The 17,857-nt window shown below is 36.3% G+C and overlaps 1 protein-coding gene across 2 annotated transcripts in view; it reads right to left on the minus strand.

Annotated features, from left to right (window-relative positions):
- The window catches only part of EPC2 (enhancer of polycomb homolog 2), a 114,180-nt gene that overhangs the window by 48,716 nt on the left and 47,607 nt on the right, over window positions 1–17,857 (minus strand). The window lies entirely within an intron of this gene.

The raw sequence follows: 17,857 nt of genomic DNA on the forward strand, positions 1-17,857 counted from the left end.
AACTGAAGTGTTCTGAAAAGCCAGGAGCTAAGGAAGTGCAATATTTAAAATTTTACAATTTATAGTATGGTTTCTTCTCTTGGCTATCTCTCCAGCTTCATCATCTATTAACAAATAAAATCTTATAGCAGGTCATCAAGAGATAATATGCTTAGAAATGTGGGCTAACAGCAAGAAACCTGTAATTGTTTATGAAATGATCAAGGTTTGTTTAGCTCTAAAAAGTTCAGGTCTGAATTTGGCCAAAAATTTATTTCTGGGTCTCTGAAGTCACCTTTTTGTTTTCATGAACTGTCAAAAACCAAGAGCTATTCACCAATATTTAGAATTGAGCACTATAATCTGATTTACATTAACATTATGGAAAAGTACAGCTATGTCTGTCATCAGAGTTCAAACAAACCGTATTAGATGGCCATATAAGTCACTCAGTGTGGCTGGCTATTACCTCAAGGAATATTAAAATTGGACAGAAATAACAGGATGGAATCACTGGTTTGTGGGTGCTCACACAAAACAGATAATGGAGCACTGTGCTGGGATTCCAGAAGAAATGCATTCTGCCACTAGTTAAGAGCCGTGCAACACTGAGGGTACATATCTCTGAGTAAAGAACCCTAGATACAGGCAGTCTTTTCTTTTTTAAGAGTCAGTCAAGCCGGGCTTGGTGGCTCAGCCTGTAATCCTGCGCCTTTGGGAGGCTGAGGTGAGGGGATTGCCTGAGTCCGCGGGTTTGAGACCCGCCCGGGCAGCGAAACCTCATCTCTACAATAAATAAAAAAATCAGCCGGGCGTGGTAGTGCATGCCTGTAATTCTGGCTACTCAGAAGGCTGAGGTGGAAGGATCGCCAGAGGTCGAGGCTGTGGTGGCCGGGAGCGGCCACTGCACTCCAGTCTGGGCAACAGAGTGAGACTCCAACTCAAAAAAAAAAAAAAAAAAAAAAAAGAGTCAGTCAAGGGTTTTGCTCTACCCTCTAGGTTAGAGTGAGGTAACATGATCATAGTCAGTGTAACCTTGAACCTAGGCTCAAGAAATTCTTCTGCCTCAGGCTCCTGAGTAGCTAGGAATACAGGTACTTGCCACGATGCCCAGCTAATTTTTTGTAGAAACTGGGTCTAATTAACATAAAGATCTGCCAAAGTAGGTATCACACTTCCAAACTTCAAACTTTACTATAAGGTTACAGTTATCAAAACAGCCTGGTATTGGTTTAAGAACAGGCACACAGACAATGGAACAGGATAGAGATTCCGGAAGCAAAGCCTCAATTCCTCAACCAACTTATCTTTGACAAAGCCTCCAGCAACAACCACTGGGGAGAGGAGAATCTATTCAATAAATGATGCTGGGAAAACTGGCTGACCACATGAAGAAGATTGAAACAGGACCCTTACCTATCACCATACACAAAAATTAACTCTAAATGGATCAAAGACCTGAATGTAAAACCTCAAACTATAAGAATCTTAGAAAGCGCAGGAGACACCCTTATGAAAATTGGAACTGGGAACCAACTCCTATTCAGAACCCTAAAGGTCAATACATTAAGAGATAAAATAGACAAGTGGGACCTCATCAAATTAACGAGCTTCTGCAAAGCAAAAGAAACCATCAAGAGAGCAAGGAAGGAGATAGCCCACAGAATAGGAAAATATATTTGCCATCTGTTTATCTGACAAAGGTCTAACATCTAGGATCTACAAGAAACTCGTAAGTGCTGAAAGGAAAAAACAAGCAGCCTCCTTAGAAAGTGGGCAAAAGACATGAACAGACACTTCTCAAAAGAAGGTACACAGACAGCCAACAGACACAGGAGAAAGTGCTCGGCTTCACTTATCATCAGAGAATTGCAAATCAAAACCACACTGAGATACCACTAACCCCTGTAAGAATGGCCATCATTAATAAAATAAACAACAACAGATGCTGGAGAAAAAGGAACGCTTCTACACTGCTGATGGGAGTGCCAACTGGTGCAGCCCCTTTGTAAGACAGTGTGGCGATCCCTGAAAGAACAAGAAATTGACCTTCCATATGATCCAGCAATTCCCCTATTGGGAATAGACCCAGAGGAACTCAAATCATTCTACAAAAAAGATACCTGCACACATATGTTTGTTGCAGCTCTATTCACAATAGCAAAAACATGGAACCAACTGTGTTGCCTATCGAAGTTCGACTGGGTAAAAAAAATGTGGTACATATACACGATGGAATATTATGTAACCACAAAGAAGGACAAATACATGGACTTTGTAACAAGTTGGATGGATGTGGAGTCGATCATACTCAGTGATTTACCACAGAAACAAAGAAGAGAGTTCCATATGTTCTCATTCATAAGTGGACCTTGAACAATTATAATGCTGTAAGAAAGCAATTGGCAGTAGTGGGAAACTGTCAGGGAGGGAGGGGCATATCTCACCAACAAGGGTATCTGCATGATCAATGTTTGTATACCTAAACCTGAAATGTACCCCACATCTTTATAATACAAATTTAAAAAATTAAAATTAAAATCTGCCAAAGAAACTCTACATCTATGTAAATACATATCCTCACTTTTGAAAACTTGCAGATGGACAGAACGGCAGTTTACAAATCTGAAGACCAAGAACAGAGTTTTGCTTTTTTTTTTTTTTTTTTTAACCCAGGGCATCAAAACAACAGTGAAAACTAGGATCATCAGTGTGATCTACAATACATCTAGTAATTTGTTAATCTGCACCAAGACCCTAAAGAGAAATTGCATTGTAAATAGCACACAATACTCAGCAATGGTACAAGTCGCACTATGTGCTGCTCCTGAGTCACAAGGGGCAAAGCTGACTCCTGAGATAAAAGAAAAAAAATTCAAAGGAAATATAAGAATAAAAATTTCTGGAGGAAGAGTTCCTTACCCTGACTAAAGCAAACCTTTTGAGAACATTGCTTTAGGTTCTGGCCAGTGTGACTAAGTGGCCAAGCAGATATGCTACCCAGCAAAAAACTGGAGTTCTAGCTAAGGAAGATTAAGGCCCAGAGGCAGACCCTCCCTTTCTCCCTCCAATCTTAGTTCATGCAATAAGCTTTTTTTGTTCTTTGAGTCTGGGTCTCACTCTGTCATCCAGGCTGGGGCACAGTGGCACAATCATGGCTTACTGCAGCCTTGACATCAGGTCACCTTTTCACCTCAGTCTCCCGAATAGCTGGACTACAAGTGTGTGCCACCATGCTAGGCTAATTTTTTTGACTTTTTGGTAGAGACAAAGTCTTGCTAAATTGCCAGGCTGGTCTTGAATTCCCAGGCTCAAGCCATTCTCTCGCCTCAGCCTTCCACAGTGCTAGAATTACAGGTATTAACCACTTGTCCCCAGCCGTGTAATAAACCTTTAAAAACACAAAAATTCAACCAACACTCAACATGATAACAACTGTTTAAAATTATAATAAAATTATTAAAAATGGGAAGGTCAAAGGTTGGCAAATCTAGCTTGAATACTACTACTGAAGGAGGGAAGACAAATGTATTCATTGACAGCTGTTTGTTACACTGAGTCAAAATCTGCTGTATATACTTACATACTTTCTTCTCTCACATCTCTTAATGCCTGGATAAAATAGATAATTGCAATTCCCGATTTCAATTTTTAAAAAATCACCCAAAGTTGCTTGTCTTCTGGACAGGAATCAAAGAAAATAAAGAGACCGTGGACAATAAAGGCAGGAAGAATGAACAGTATTTACTACTATACTTTCTGACTAGTTCCCTTATAAGCTGATTTTTCTCTGAAGAAAATTGCTGAGGGTCTGTAATATACTAAACACTAGTAGTAAAAAAAAAAAAGGGATGCCCAGAATAAGTGCTTCCAGAGTCTTTTTTTTATTTTCTTTTTCATCTATGTGCAACTTGTTAAGAGGAAAACGAGAATGAACAAAGATATCTTGGAAGATCTAGACTCCAATTAGCTTTGCCTAAATTACATGGTGGTGACTCTTCTCTAATAAACATGGGGTAAAAATCTTAAAAATTAGTAGTTTCTACGAGTAGAGACCAGAATCCAGATGTTTAATTAATCACAGAATTCCCTTCCCTCATGCTGATGGAAAAACACCAGGTGTGGGGGGAAGTTATATAACTAAATATGATTACTCATGCAATACTTAATAAGGTACAAATTTTGATCTCATAAATTTTGGATAGTTCTCATTTTTAGAATTTTTTCTCTTATAACGATTCCATTTTGAATTTTCTCCCTCTTTCAAATCTCCCTCTCTCCTCCCACTTTTTTCACTTTCTAGTACACTGAAGGGTAACAGAATATGTTACCCTAAAATATGCTACACTAGCATAAAGATTATTTTTGAGCTAAAGACATCTGAAAAACAGCAGGTGCAAGATGGCCACTCTGACCTTTCTTCTTCCTCCTGAAAGCAGGAGATAAAACTCTCATGTGAAAGGTGCATTCCCACTAACAGGAGGAAGGAAACATTCTTATTACCAGAGATGGGGACTCAAGGACAAGAAAAATCAATACAGACAGATCTTGTTAAAATAACTCATACTTCTTTGTTCAACCTAGTCTACCAGTACTTGGACCCATCCACTTTTTGGGTCTTAATTTTCTATCATGTGCCTTTACATTTCCTAAATATATACCTCTGGAAATTAATGGCCAGTAACTAATCATTTTGATTGTAGGCAACTAGGTAAAACAAAAGGACAAGTACACCTTATTTCTAAAGGCTATTCTTTAAGCATTAACAACAGCATTTTCTACAAGTGTCATTCACTTTAAAGCTTACTGGTCTATCTCTGCTTCCAACTCTGTATTTCCTTTCTTATATAATTTTTGAAAACTATTTTTACTACTCCAATGAATCCAGTAACAACCAACGTCTGTACCTCAAATATAACATGTATAACAGTCTCTTCTAAATTAGGCTAGAAACCAATACCATAAGGAACAGAGAAAGTAGATGCAAGGGCATTCTAGACAAAGCAGCAGGAACAAAGACAGGAAGCAGAGGGGATATCCTTAACTTACAAAAGATAAAAATTATCAAAAATAAGGCTGGGTATGGTGGCTCATAACTGTAATTCCAGCACTTTGAAAGGTAGAGGTAGGAGGACTGCTTGAGACCAGGAGTTTGGGGCCAACCTGGGCAACATAGTGAGGCCTCGTCTCTACAAAAAAATAAAAAAATTAGCCAGGCATGGTGGTGTTCCTATATTACAAGCTACTCGGGAGACTGAGGTGGAAGTATCACCTGAGACCAAGAGGTCAAGGCTGCAGTGAGCTTTGACCATGCCACTGTGTTCCAGTCTGGGTGACAGAGTGAGACTCTTACTCAAAACAAAACAAAACAAAACAAAAATTTATCAAAAATGAGATTGGCTAGAAAGTTATATGATCCAAATCCACTTTCAAACAGGACAAATATTCAGAACCATGTGTTCAATGAAGTTGTATGTACATACATAAAATATATATCTAAAGGAAACAGAATCTAGCATCAATAATACTATTGCATACCTAACTCTCAGTTAAATGAAACTTAGTGTACACTAAAATGGGTTCTGAGCAGGTATACCGAAAAATAACAAGCATACTGAATAAAACAACAGTTTCCTAAGAGTCCACATAGTTCTCAATCCTAAAGAGATCAAGGGATTTGGCAGAATCAGAAGTCCCTCCCTGACATGACTATCATTAAAGAATTTAAACCAGTGTTTCTCAAACTTTAACGTTCCCCATAAATATCTAAAGTGCTCGTAACACAGACTACTGGGCCTGATCCTTAGTTTCTGATCCAGCAGATTTGGGGTTAGGCTTGTAAATTTGTATTTTAACAAGTTACCAAGTAATGCTGGAACACGTTTAAGAGATCTCCTGCTCTAAACCCACACACAAAGTCTTTGCTCTAAAACATTATAAACTTTACTTGTGCCTAATATGAAATGCACTAAACTTTAAAAATTTGTAAATCTCTAAGGCTCTCAGGCTTCAATAACTTTTTTTTAAGGCTTCAATAACTTTAAAGACAGGAAAAGCAAGTTTATCTTACAGCTCAAAAGTAACCTAAGCACTATTACCGCCTCTGCCTGGAGCTCTCCAAGGTTCTGACTTATATTCCAAGCTTAGCTTAAACATGTTATATTGAGATCCTGTATGTTGGTACCTGGGACTGACTTTCATTCACCCAGATTTCCTAGAATTATAAAAAATGGTCAGAGATAGTATTCACAGCCTCTACATCCACCAATTTACAAATAAAGAAAGTGAAAGGCAAGAAAGCTCAAAGTTGCTTTCTACAAGGTAATTTAACAATCCATGTTCCTCTATTGATGGGCTAATTTCTTCCTATTTTATTTTGTTTTGTTATTTATTTATTTGTTTGCTTGTAGAGATGAGGGTCTCACCAGGTTACCGAAGTCAGTCTCAAACTCATGGGTTCAAGGGATCCTCCCGTTTTAGCCTTCCAAATGCTGGGATTATAGACACAAGCCACTGCGCACCTCTCCTAACTTAATCTTGAAAAAGCTACAGGTTTATGCCAAAATGTTTTTGCTAACTAACCACCCACACTTCTCTTCCACTTTGAAAAAATTTTATATAAATAAAAAATATTACTGGTCAAAATTAGTGGCAATAATGGCAACTACAGGCCATGAGAATGGGCAAGTGGATACTCAATCTTTCAGGTAGGGATTTTCATCATTACAGAGGAGACAAAACCTAATGACATTAGGTAGAACCTAGGGAATATATTAACGATTTTTTTTTTTTTGAGTTGGAGTCTCACTCTGTCGCCCAGACTGGAGTGCAGTGGCCGCTCCCGGCCACCGCAGCCTCGACCTGCTGGGCTCCGGCGATCCTTCCGCCTCAGCCTTCCGAGTAGCCGGAATTACAGGCGCGCGCTACCACGCCCGCCTAATTTTTTGATTTATTGAAGAGATGAGGTCTCGCCTGCCCAGACAGGTCTCGAACCTGCGGGCTCAGGCAATCCACTCACCTCAGCCTCCCAAAGCCGCGGGATTACAGGCTGAGCCACCGAGCCCGGCTATATTAACGATTTTTAAAATAATTTTTAAAAGGTCAGGAGTGTGAAGATAATGATCCTTTATTCTACCTTGAATTATTCTTTTTCTTAGTCTCTTTTCTCCTCCTTCAGAGTTTTCCCTCCTTTGTTGTATACTAACAACCCAATAGAAAATTAGATGAAAGACCATAACAGTTCAGAAGACAAAAATGCAAACAGCCCCTGAACATAAGACAAATACTCAACCTTATTCTTTTTTTTTTTTGAGTAAGAGTCTCATTCTGTTTGCCCAGGCTGGAGTGCAAGGGCATGCTAACGGTCACTGGCAACCTTAAACTGCTGGGCTCAGGTGATCCTTCCACCTCAGCCTTACAAGTAGCTGGAACCACAGGTGCGTGCCACCATGCCCAGCTAATTTTTTGATGTATTGTAGAGACAAGATCTCACCAAGTTACCCAGGCTGGTCTTGAACCCCTGGACAGAGGCAATCCTCTCGCCTCAGCCTCCCAAAGTGCTAGGATTACAGGCTTGAGCCATTGCACTTAGCTCAACCTTATTCTTAAGAAGAGATTCACATTAAAATGATATTGAGAGAAATCTGAGTAAAGTCCAAGGTTTAGTTAAAAAAAATAGTACTTGTAGGTATATCATCTCTCACTTATCAGACAAGCAAAATTTCAAAAACTAAAAGCAGTCTTTTGATAAGGGTGTAGAGAAATAAGCACTCACACATGGCTAGTAGCAGTACAAAATGGTATAACTCCTACAGTGTGCTACTCGGCAACTTCTAGAACAGACATAACCACATCTCTATGAAATTGTTTGCTTATGGTCATTCACCATGAACTATTTTTAATAATAAAAGAATGAAAACAGTTCAAATCTGCTTTTTACAGGAAATGTGATAACAAATTGGCACACCCAAACAATGTAATGGTTAAAAAAAAAGTAAGAATACAATGTACATGCTAATATGGGATAATTTCCAGACTATATCCTTAAGCACAAAAAAAGGCAAGGTGCCACAAAGTACACACAATATGCAACTTTTGTGCAAGAGAAATTATAAAAATACAAATTCCTATGTGATTCAAACCCTAAAAGAACACACCAACTAATAAAAGTGGTTATTTATAAGTGAAGGGTGGTTGAAGTGAAGAGTGGACAAAGATGAGTTTGCTTTTATATACTCATTTGAATACCTTATCTATATTTAAATAAAATCATGTTATTTTGTGAATCTAAAAACAACTTTGTGTTTTAAATACACATTCTGGGGCAGTGATCCCTATGTGCAACCTGAGATTCTCCCACATTTTCTTTAAAACCTAGAATCTTTCTTGTTCACTCTCAACAAGCATAGAATGAGGACAAAAAGTCTCACTCAGACACTTGCTTAACCAGTACAAACTAATTTTAAAATAACATTATTATATGCACAAGAAAAAACATATACTAAGATTATTTAATAGTATAAAAATGAATATATCATAGGAAGGAAACATAGTTCTATAGGTAAAGAACTAAAGGGTAAATAACCAGAAAAGTTCGATAGCAATATTTATCTTTCCACAGATTCGTTGTTTCAATGTTCGCAAGGTACTAAATGAACAGGGATATAAACTCAGTATACAGAGGATATCAGAAGTTTTGAAATAGTAGTTTTACTTGATCTGAAAAATCCAAGCTTATAAAACAGAAGTTAGAGGGCAATTAATAATTTTCTTTATTAAAGAGATCCTGGTAAAGATTTTACCAAAAGTTCTTTTCAAAAACTAGCACTGCTGAAGATATAAAATATCTCATTCTAAAACAATTACAAAGTCACAGTGATCAAAAAACTATGGTACTGGCATACACACAGACAGAAATACCCAAAAAACAGAATAGAAAGCCCAGAAATAAACCCTCATATATATATATAGTCAAATGATTGACAAGAGTGCCAAGATTATACAATGGGGAAGAATAGTTTCTTCAAAAAACTAAATAGCCACATGCAAAAGAGATCAATCCTTACAGCATAGTAAAAAAAAAAAAAGCCCAAAATGGATTTAAGACTTAAAAGACATGAAGTTATAAAACTCCTAGAAGAAAATACAGGAAGAAAGTTTTATAACATTGGATTTGACAGTGACTAATTGGATATGACACTAAAGCATAGGTAACAAAAAGAAAACAGACAAATGTTACCGCAAACTTAAAAACTTCTGCAGAGCAAAGGAAACAATCAACATACTGAAAAGGCAGCCTGCAAAATAAGAAAAATATTCACAAACCATGTATGGATAAGGAATTAATATCCTTAAATAAATAACTCCTAAATCTCAAGAATAAAAAAAAAACCCTCATTTTAAAAACATGCAAAAGATGTGAATAGACATTTCTTTAAAGAAGATACACAAATGGCCAGCATATAAAAAGATGCTCAAAATTGGTAATCACCAGGAAAATGCAAATCAAAACCACAGTGAGATATCATCGCTCACCCATTAGGACAGCCACTATCAAACTAACAGAAAATTACACATGTTGGCAAGGATGTGGAGAAAGTGAAACCACTAGTGGAAATGTAACATGGTACAGTCCTTTTGAAAAACAGGATAGTAGTTCTTCAAAAAATTAAAAATAGAACTACCATATGATCTAGTAATCCCATTTCTGGATATATAGCCAAAAGATTTGAAAATGGGATATTAAAGAGAGATGCACACACCCATGTTCACAGCACCATTACTCACAATAGCCAAGAGATGGAAGCAAACCCAAACGTCCATGGACAGATAACCGGATAAAGAAAATATGGTATACACATACAATGAATACTATTCAGTTTCAAAAATGAAGGCAATTCTAACACATACTACAACATGGACAAACCTTAAAGACATGTAATAAGCCAGACACAAAAGGACAAATACTCTTTGATTCTACTTATACTGAGTAAGTAGAGTAGTCAAGTTCATAGAGATAGGAAGTGGAATGGGGTTGCCAGGGGCTGGGGGTGAGGGGTAACAGAGAATTGTTGTTTAATGGTTAAAAAGAGTTTCAGTTTACAATAAAAAAAGTTATAAAGATCTGTTGTACAACAATATAATGAAGTTAACAATATTGCATACAGTAACACACTTAAAAATTGTTAAGAGGGTAAGTTTATGTTGTGTATTTTTTACAATAAAAAAATTTAAAATCCACATGTAAAACTGAATCATATCATGAGGAAACAGGTAAACCTAAATTGAAAAACTTTCTAAAATATAACTGGCCTATACTCCAAAAATGTCAGTGGTATGAAGCACAAAAAGGCTCAGATGCAGTCTAAAGAGACATAACAAGTGAATGCAATGTATCATCTGGGATTTTCCCTCATTATAAAGAACATTATTAAAGCAATTATTAAATTATGCACAAAGTCAACAAAGTAGATAATTATATCAATGACAATTTACTGATTTTGATAATTGCTGTAGTTTTAGAAGAGAATGTCTGTGTTTATAAAAAAAAACATAAGTTGAAGAATTCAGACATACAGGAGTATAACATTTACAACTTACTCTTAAAGGATTTAGAAAGAAAATAACGAGGAAGAAGAGAGAAAGGATGGGAGAGAGAAAGAGATAGGAGAAACAGAAAGAGCAAGCAGGAAGCAAATACCATTAAATGTTAATTAACACCAGGCACAATGGTTCACACCTGTAATCCCAGCACTTTGGGAGGCTGAGGTGAGAGGCTCGCCTGAGCCCACAGATTCCACACCAGCCTGGGTAACATAGTAAGACCTCATCTCTACCAGTAAATCAAAAAAATTAGCTGGTCATGGTGGTGCACACCTGTAGTTCCAGCTACTTGAAAGGCTGAAACAGAAGGATCACCTGAGCCCAGTAGGTTGAGGCTGTGGTGGCCGTAAGCATGCTACTCCATTCCAGCCTGGGCAACAGGGTGAGACTCTAACTCAAAAAAAAAAAAAAAAAAGTTAATTAACATTTAGTGAAACACAAAGAATGGTATGCAGAAATCATTATACTATTGTAACTTTTCATAAACTGAAAATTAGGCCAAATTGTAAAAATTTAATTAAAACTGTGTCAAAATAAAAAGTAAACAGAGTATGTTTAAGCACAACTTTCTCAGAACCTATCTCTTGTATTCTAATATAAATCTAAGCCAATTCTAACACCCAGAGGCCTAACAAAGCTGCTCACAAAGATTAGAAACTCTGTATTCCAAAAAATTAGAAAGTTTATGAATATTTCAATTTGTTTCTTTTAACACTATCTACCAAATAGTACTAGAATGAGTCCAAAGTCAGATAAAAAATATTGCGATTTGATGGAATTTTTGATATGATGGAATGCTAATTACCCTGATCTGATCACTATACATTATATGTATCACAACATCATCTAGTCCAATATATGTATTATTATTATGTCCCTATTAATTTTTTAATTAAAAAATTATAAAACTTTTTAAAATTAAGAAAATTTTATTTTTTAAAAAGTAAAATAAGCTATGAGCTTAATCCTCCAGGAGCATACATATATTTCAATAAAAATAAAGAAAGGATTTGGAGAACTCTTCTCTGAAACTCTTTTCAGAATAAGATTATAAATTCTGTAAGAGAAAACAGTCTAACATTTTACAGCCAAAAATATCTTGAAAATCAAAATGGTATCTAAGGTATTGACCACACTTGGCTCTGAATGACTTAGGCATTTAAATAATAAAAAATTCCACAAGAACAGAGTTTTAAAGTTTTCTTTTTATAACTCTCTAAGAATTGAAAAGACAAAACCATGAATGCAAGCAGTATTATCAATGATAGCCCCTCAAAAAAATTTAAAATCTGTTTCAATTACAAAAAATTTATTGTTACTATCAACCTCAGAAACTACACAATCAATAAAAATTATACAGACAATGACAAGGAAAAAAATGCAAACATTAAGTGAAAAACAGCTGAAAACAAAGTAATATGTAAGACTTCCAGTTTCTTGGTTGGCATGTATGGAACTTGAAGTTGTCACCCCATCCTAACATGTAAAAGGCTGAACAAACTGAAAATTAACCACACTTAGATCTGTCAGAGAAATAAGGTCACAGGGCAAACAACTGCCCTCAAAACTGGAGAGACAGACAGGTGAATACAGAGAATCACAACTTACTGGAGCAGAAACCCACTAGCAGAAACCTCCCAAAGAACCAATGGGTAAAGGGAAGAGAGTTGGAAAACCAAAACTATAACTGAATGACCCAATATGGATAAGTGATAGATAAAAAAAACAAAACAAAACAAAAAAAACTCCAGGCATTGCAGTCATTGGGAGGCTCTAACACTCTAGTGAGTTACACCTTTTAGGAGTTCGACCAGGTCTTCATAGTGAATATTGGAAAAAAATACCCTTGTGCTTCCAGAAAAGTAAGCATTTTTTAATTGTGCCAGAGCATTCTGTCCATAACAAAACCTGCACTTAGAGAAACTGTTTCACTAAAGCCTAACCTGCTGGGGTTTTATCAGAGCTTACCAGGAAAAAGTGCAACTCTAGTTGCCTCTAGCCTTGCATATGGGAGGAAATACCCAACTCCAACCCCCTCTAGGTAGCCTATCTCATCTAAAAGGGGAAAACTGAAAAGCACTGGCGAAATTCACAGTCCAGAGACCTAAGTTCACCAAAGACAGATCTAATCATAGGACTATAAAACACCACCACGACACCATACTGCTACTTCATTAAAACTCTATTTGAGCAGTTCCTTTTACCCAGTACATCACACTCACCTTTCTAGAAAAACTATAAGGCATAAGAGGCTAAACAAGCATCAGAATCAGAGTCAGATATGACAGGAATTTCGTATTTTTCTGGTCAGAAATTTTTAAAAACTATAATGAATATACTTAAGGCTTTAGTGGAAAAAAGTAGACAACATTCAAACACAGATGAATAATGTAATAAGCAAAGAGATCAAAATTCTAAAAAAAAGAAATTTAAAAAAAGACAGACCAAAACTACTGTAATATAAATGCCTTTGAGGGGTTCATTAGTAGATTGCATACAGCTGAGAAAAGAAATCTCTCAGTTTGAGGATATGACAATATAAACTTCCAAATCTGAAAAGCAAAGGAAAAAACAACAGAAAAAAACCCAGAATATTCAAGAACTGTGGGACATCTATAAAAGGTGTAGGCCAGACTCAGTGGATCAGCCTGTAATCCCAGCACTTTGGGAGGCTGAGGCGAGTGGATTGCCTGAGCCCACAAGTTCAAGACCGCCTGGGCAACTTGGCAAGACCTTGTCTCTACAATAAATCAAAAATTAGCCAGCCACAGTAGTGTGCGCCTGTAGTTCTGGTTACTTGGAAGGCAAAGGCAGAAGGATCGCTGGAGTCCAGCGGGTCGACGCTGGGGTGGCCATGAGCGTGCCACTGGACTCCAGCCTGGGAGACAGAGTGAGACTCCAACTCAAAAAATAAAAGAATAAAAGGTGTAAATACATGTAATGGGAATACCAGAAAGAGAAAAAAGAAAGGAACAGAAGCAATATCTGAAGCAACAATAACTGAGAATTTCTCCAAATTAATTAGATTCAGTAAGCTCAAAGAATACCAAGCAGGATAAAGTCCCCCCCACCCCCAAAAAAACTACACTAGGTAAATCATATTCAAACATCAGAACATCAAAGACAAAGCCTTGAAAGTAGCCAGAAAAGCCCAGCTCGGTGGCTTAGCCTGTAATCCCGCACCTTTGGGAGGCTGAGGTAAGTGGATTGCCTGAACCTGCAGGTTCGAGACCCACCTGGGCAGCGAGACCTCATCTCTACAATAAATCAAAAAATCAGCTGGGCGTGGTAGCGCCTGCCTGTAATTCCGGCTACTCGGAAGGCTGAGGTGGAAGGATAGCCGGGGCCCAGCAGGTCGAGGCTGTGGTGGCCGGGAGCAGCCACTGCACTCCAGTCTGGGCGACAGAGTGAGACTCCAACTAAAATAAAAAAGAAAGTAGCCAGAAAAAAACTACCTTACCTACTGAGGAGCAAAAATGAGGAATTATATCAGATTCTTCTCAGAAATCTTGCAAACAAGCAGAGTACAGTGAAATATTTAAAATGTTGAGAGAATAAAACCTTGCAAACCTAAAATTCTGTACTCTGAAATTACCTTTCAAAAGTGAAGGAGAAACTAAAGACCTACAAGAAATTTTAAAGGTAGTTCTTTAGAGAACAGGAAAATGATATGGTTTAGAAACTCAGATCTACATAAAGAAAGAAAGGGTCAACAAGTGAAGGTAAAATAAAAACTTTTAACTACCTAATAGATAACAGTTTCTTCAAAATAGTAATAGCAATGTATTCTATTACAAATGCTTATATATATAATATGTATGTATTTTATTTACATATAAACAAACACATACATACAGCCATGCATTGCTTGACAATGGTGAAATGTTCTGAGAGATTGGGTGATTTCACTGTTGTGCATCAGAATGTAGCTTACATAACCTAGATGGTACTCAAGGTGTATAGTAGGCTGTACCATCTGGGTTATGTAAATTACACTATGATGCATAATGATAAAATCACCCAATTTCTCTCTGTATGATCACATCAATAGATGCAGAAAAAGCATTTCATAAAATCTAATAGTCTTTCATGACAGAAACTCTCAGCAAACTAGGAATAGAGAAGAATTTCTTTAACTTGATAAAGAACCTCTACAGAAAACCTACAGCTAATATCATAATTGTAAAAAACTAGATGCTTTCCCACTAAGATCAGGAACAAGGCAAGAAAGTCCCCTCTCATCACTTCTATTCAGCATCATCCTGGAAGTACTCACTAATGCGATAAGACAAGAAAAAGTGTACAGATTAGGAAGAAATGAAACTGTCTTTGTTTGCAAATGACTAATGTATGTAGAAAATTCCAAAGAATTGGCCAAAAACCAAAATCCTGGAACTAATTAGGGAGTACGGAAAGGATGCAGTGTAAAAATTAAAACAAATAAAGTTAATATACCAAGTTAATTGACAAAAGTCAATTGCTTTCTTACAGACCAACAATGAACACTTGGAATGTGAAATTAAAAACACAATGCCATTTACATTAGAACCCCCCCCCCACAAAGACACTTAGGTATAAATCTAACAAAATATGTACAGAACCTATATGAAGAAAATTACAAAAACTCGGATGAAAGAAATCAAAGAATGCAGAGATTATTACATGTTCATGGAATAGAAAGACTTAGTACTGTTAAGATGTTGGGTCTTCCCAATGTGATCAATAGATTCAAAACAATCCTAATAAAAATCCCAGCAAATTTTTTTGTGGACACTGATGACCTGATTCTAGTTAATATGGAAAGGCAAGATACCCAGAAGAGTCATACAGTAGTTAAAAGAACAGTCAGAGGACACTACCTGACTTTGAGATTTATTATGAGGCTCCAGCAATCGGGACAACATGATATTGACAAAATAAAAATACACAACTAGATTAATGGAACAGTATAGAAAGAATGTCCAGGAATGGATCCATACAAATATAGTCTTTGATGAAGGATCTTTGACAAAGGGGCAAAGGAAACTCAATGGTTAAAAAAAAAAAATAGTCCTTTCAACAACGGGTGCTGGAATGACACCCAGATGGAAAACAAATCTAGACACAGACCTTGAATCCTTCACAAAAACTAACTCAACATTGAATCACAGACCTAAATATAAAATGCACTCCATAAAACTTTTAGAAAATAACATTGGAGAAAATCTCAGTAATCTTTGGCTTGATGATGAGCTTTTAGAAATAATACCAAAAACATACCATGAAAGAAAACTGATAAGCTAGATGTCACGAAAATTAAAACTTTTGCTCTGTGACAGACAGTGTTATGGAACGAAAAGACAAGGCACAAAGAGGAAGAAAATATAAAAAACACATATCTATAAAGGGCTTGTATCCAAAATATATGAAGAACACTTAAAACTCAATAATAACATAAATAATCCAATTTTAAAATGGATAGAAGATCTGAACAGACACCTCACCAGAGAAGACACATAAGTGACTATTTATCAAATAAAAAGGTGCTCAACATCCTGTGTCATTAGGGAATGGCAAATGACAACAATGACATACCGGTAACCTTACACCTATTAGAATGGTTGAAATCCAAAAACTGACAAAACCAAATGTCGGTAAGAATGCAGAAGGGCAACAGGTAACTCTCACTGTCAATGACAATGCAAAATAATGCAGCCACTTGGGAAGCCAGTTTGGCAGTTTCTTACAAAACTAAACATACTTTTACTATATGATACAGCAATTGTGCCATACCCAATTGAGTTAAAAATCACATTCACACAAAAACTTGCACACGAATGTTTAGAGCAGTTTTATTTATGATCATATGATACTGGAAGCAACTAAGATATCTTCCAATAAGTGAATGAATAAACACTGGGGTACATCCAATTAAATATTAATCAATGATAAAAGGAAATGAGCTGTCAAGCAACAAAAAGGCATAAAAAGTAAATGCATATTAATAAGTCAAAGAAGCCGATGTGAAAAGGCTAGGTACTATATGATTCCAATGATATGATATTCTGGGAAAGAAAAAATTAAAGAGATAGAAAAAAAAATCAGTTGTTGCCAGGGATTTGGAGGGATGTATCACTGAAGTTCAGGGAGTTTTTAGGGTGGTGAAACTATTCTGTAGGATACTGTAATGGTGGATCCACAGGGTTACATAGTTCTTAAAAGCCCTACAACTGAACAACACAATGAGCAAACTGTAAACTATGGATTTTAGTTAATAATACAGTACCAACATCATTAACTGTAGCAAATGAACTAATAAAGATATTAATAATATGAAAAATTGTGTGTGTTTGGGGGGTAACATATGGGAATTCTATGCTATCTGCTCATTTTTTTTGAAAATCTAAAATGAATTTTTAAAATAAAGTTGATCAATTTTTAAAAGGCTAAAATCTTACTTTTCCTTGACTGAAAATTCATATTTTACTAATGCAAAGTATTAGCTTACTAATAATTTGAGTCTAAAACTCCTTGTCAATTAATGTAGAAACAAATAAAAACCTTCAGTACTGGCCTTAAAACAGACTCCTGCTGACTACTGAAAGATAAAAACTACTTTGTAACAATTTAGAGCTTCCAGAAGTTATTACAAGTATTTAATTATATGGGAAAATGCTTCTCTATGACAGTAAAAAAAAAAAGCAAATGCCACAAATATGCACACACACATATATATGCATATATACATTATGAGGCATATTTGTAAAAAAGGAAAGAAGATACAACCTTTATCTGTGTTAGTTATCTTTGGGAAATGAGATTAATCTTTTTCTGCAATTAATATTTTACTTATTACAATCAGAGCACAAAAATCAGCTTCTCAAAAAAAAAAACCCTTTATTTTTTTAGTTTCTGTCAGAGAAACAAAGACTTTAAGCTAGGTATGAGAAAACTATTTTTGAACAAAAGCCAGTTTAGGAGAGGGAAAAAAGTGGCTTTACTCAACTCCACAGAGAAAGAATTGTGTATTGTTGTAATATTGATTACTTTATTGACAAGAAAACTGTCAGTGAGAAAACAATTCTTTTTTTTTTTTTTTTTTTTTTAGTTGGAGTCTCACTCTGTCGCCCAGACTGGAGTGCAGTGGCAGCTCCCGGCCACCGCAGCCTCGACCTACTGGGCTCCAGCGATCCTTCCACCTCAGCCTTCCAAGTAGCCAGAATTACAGGCATGTGCTACCACGTCTGGCTAATTTTCTGACTTTATTGTAGAGATGAGGTCTTGCCTGCCTAGGCGG

This window comes from Carlito syrichta, unplaced genomic scaffold, assembly GCF_000164805.1.
Source record: "Carlito syrichta isolate Samal-C Ts95f unplaced genomic scaffold, Tarsius_syrichta-2.0.1 Scaffold304408, whole genome shotgun sequence".
NCBI classification, from domain to species: domain Eukaryota; kingdom Metazoa; phylum Chordata; class Mammalia; order Primates; family Tarsiidae; genus Carlito; species Carlito syrichta.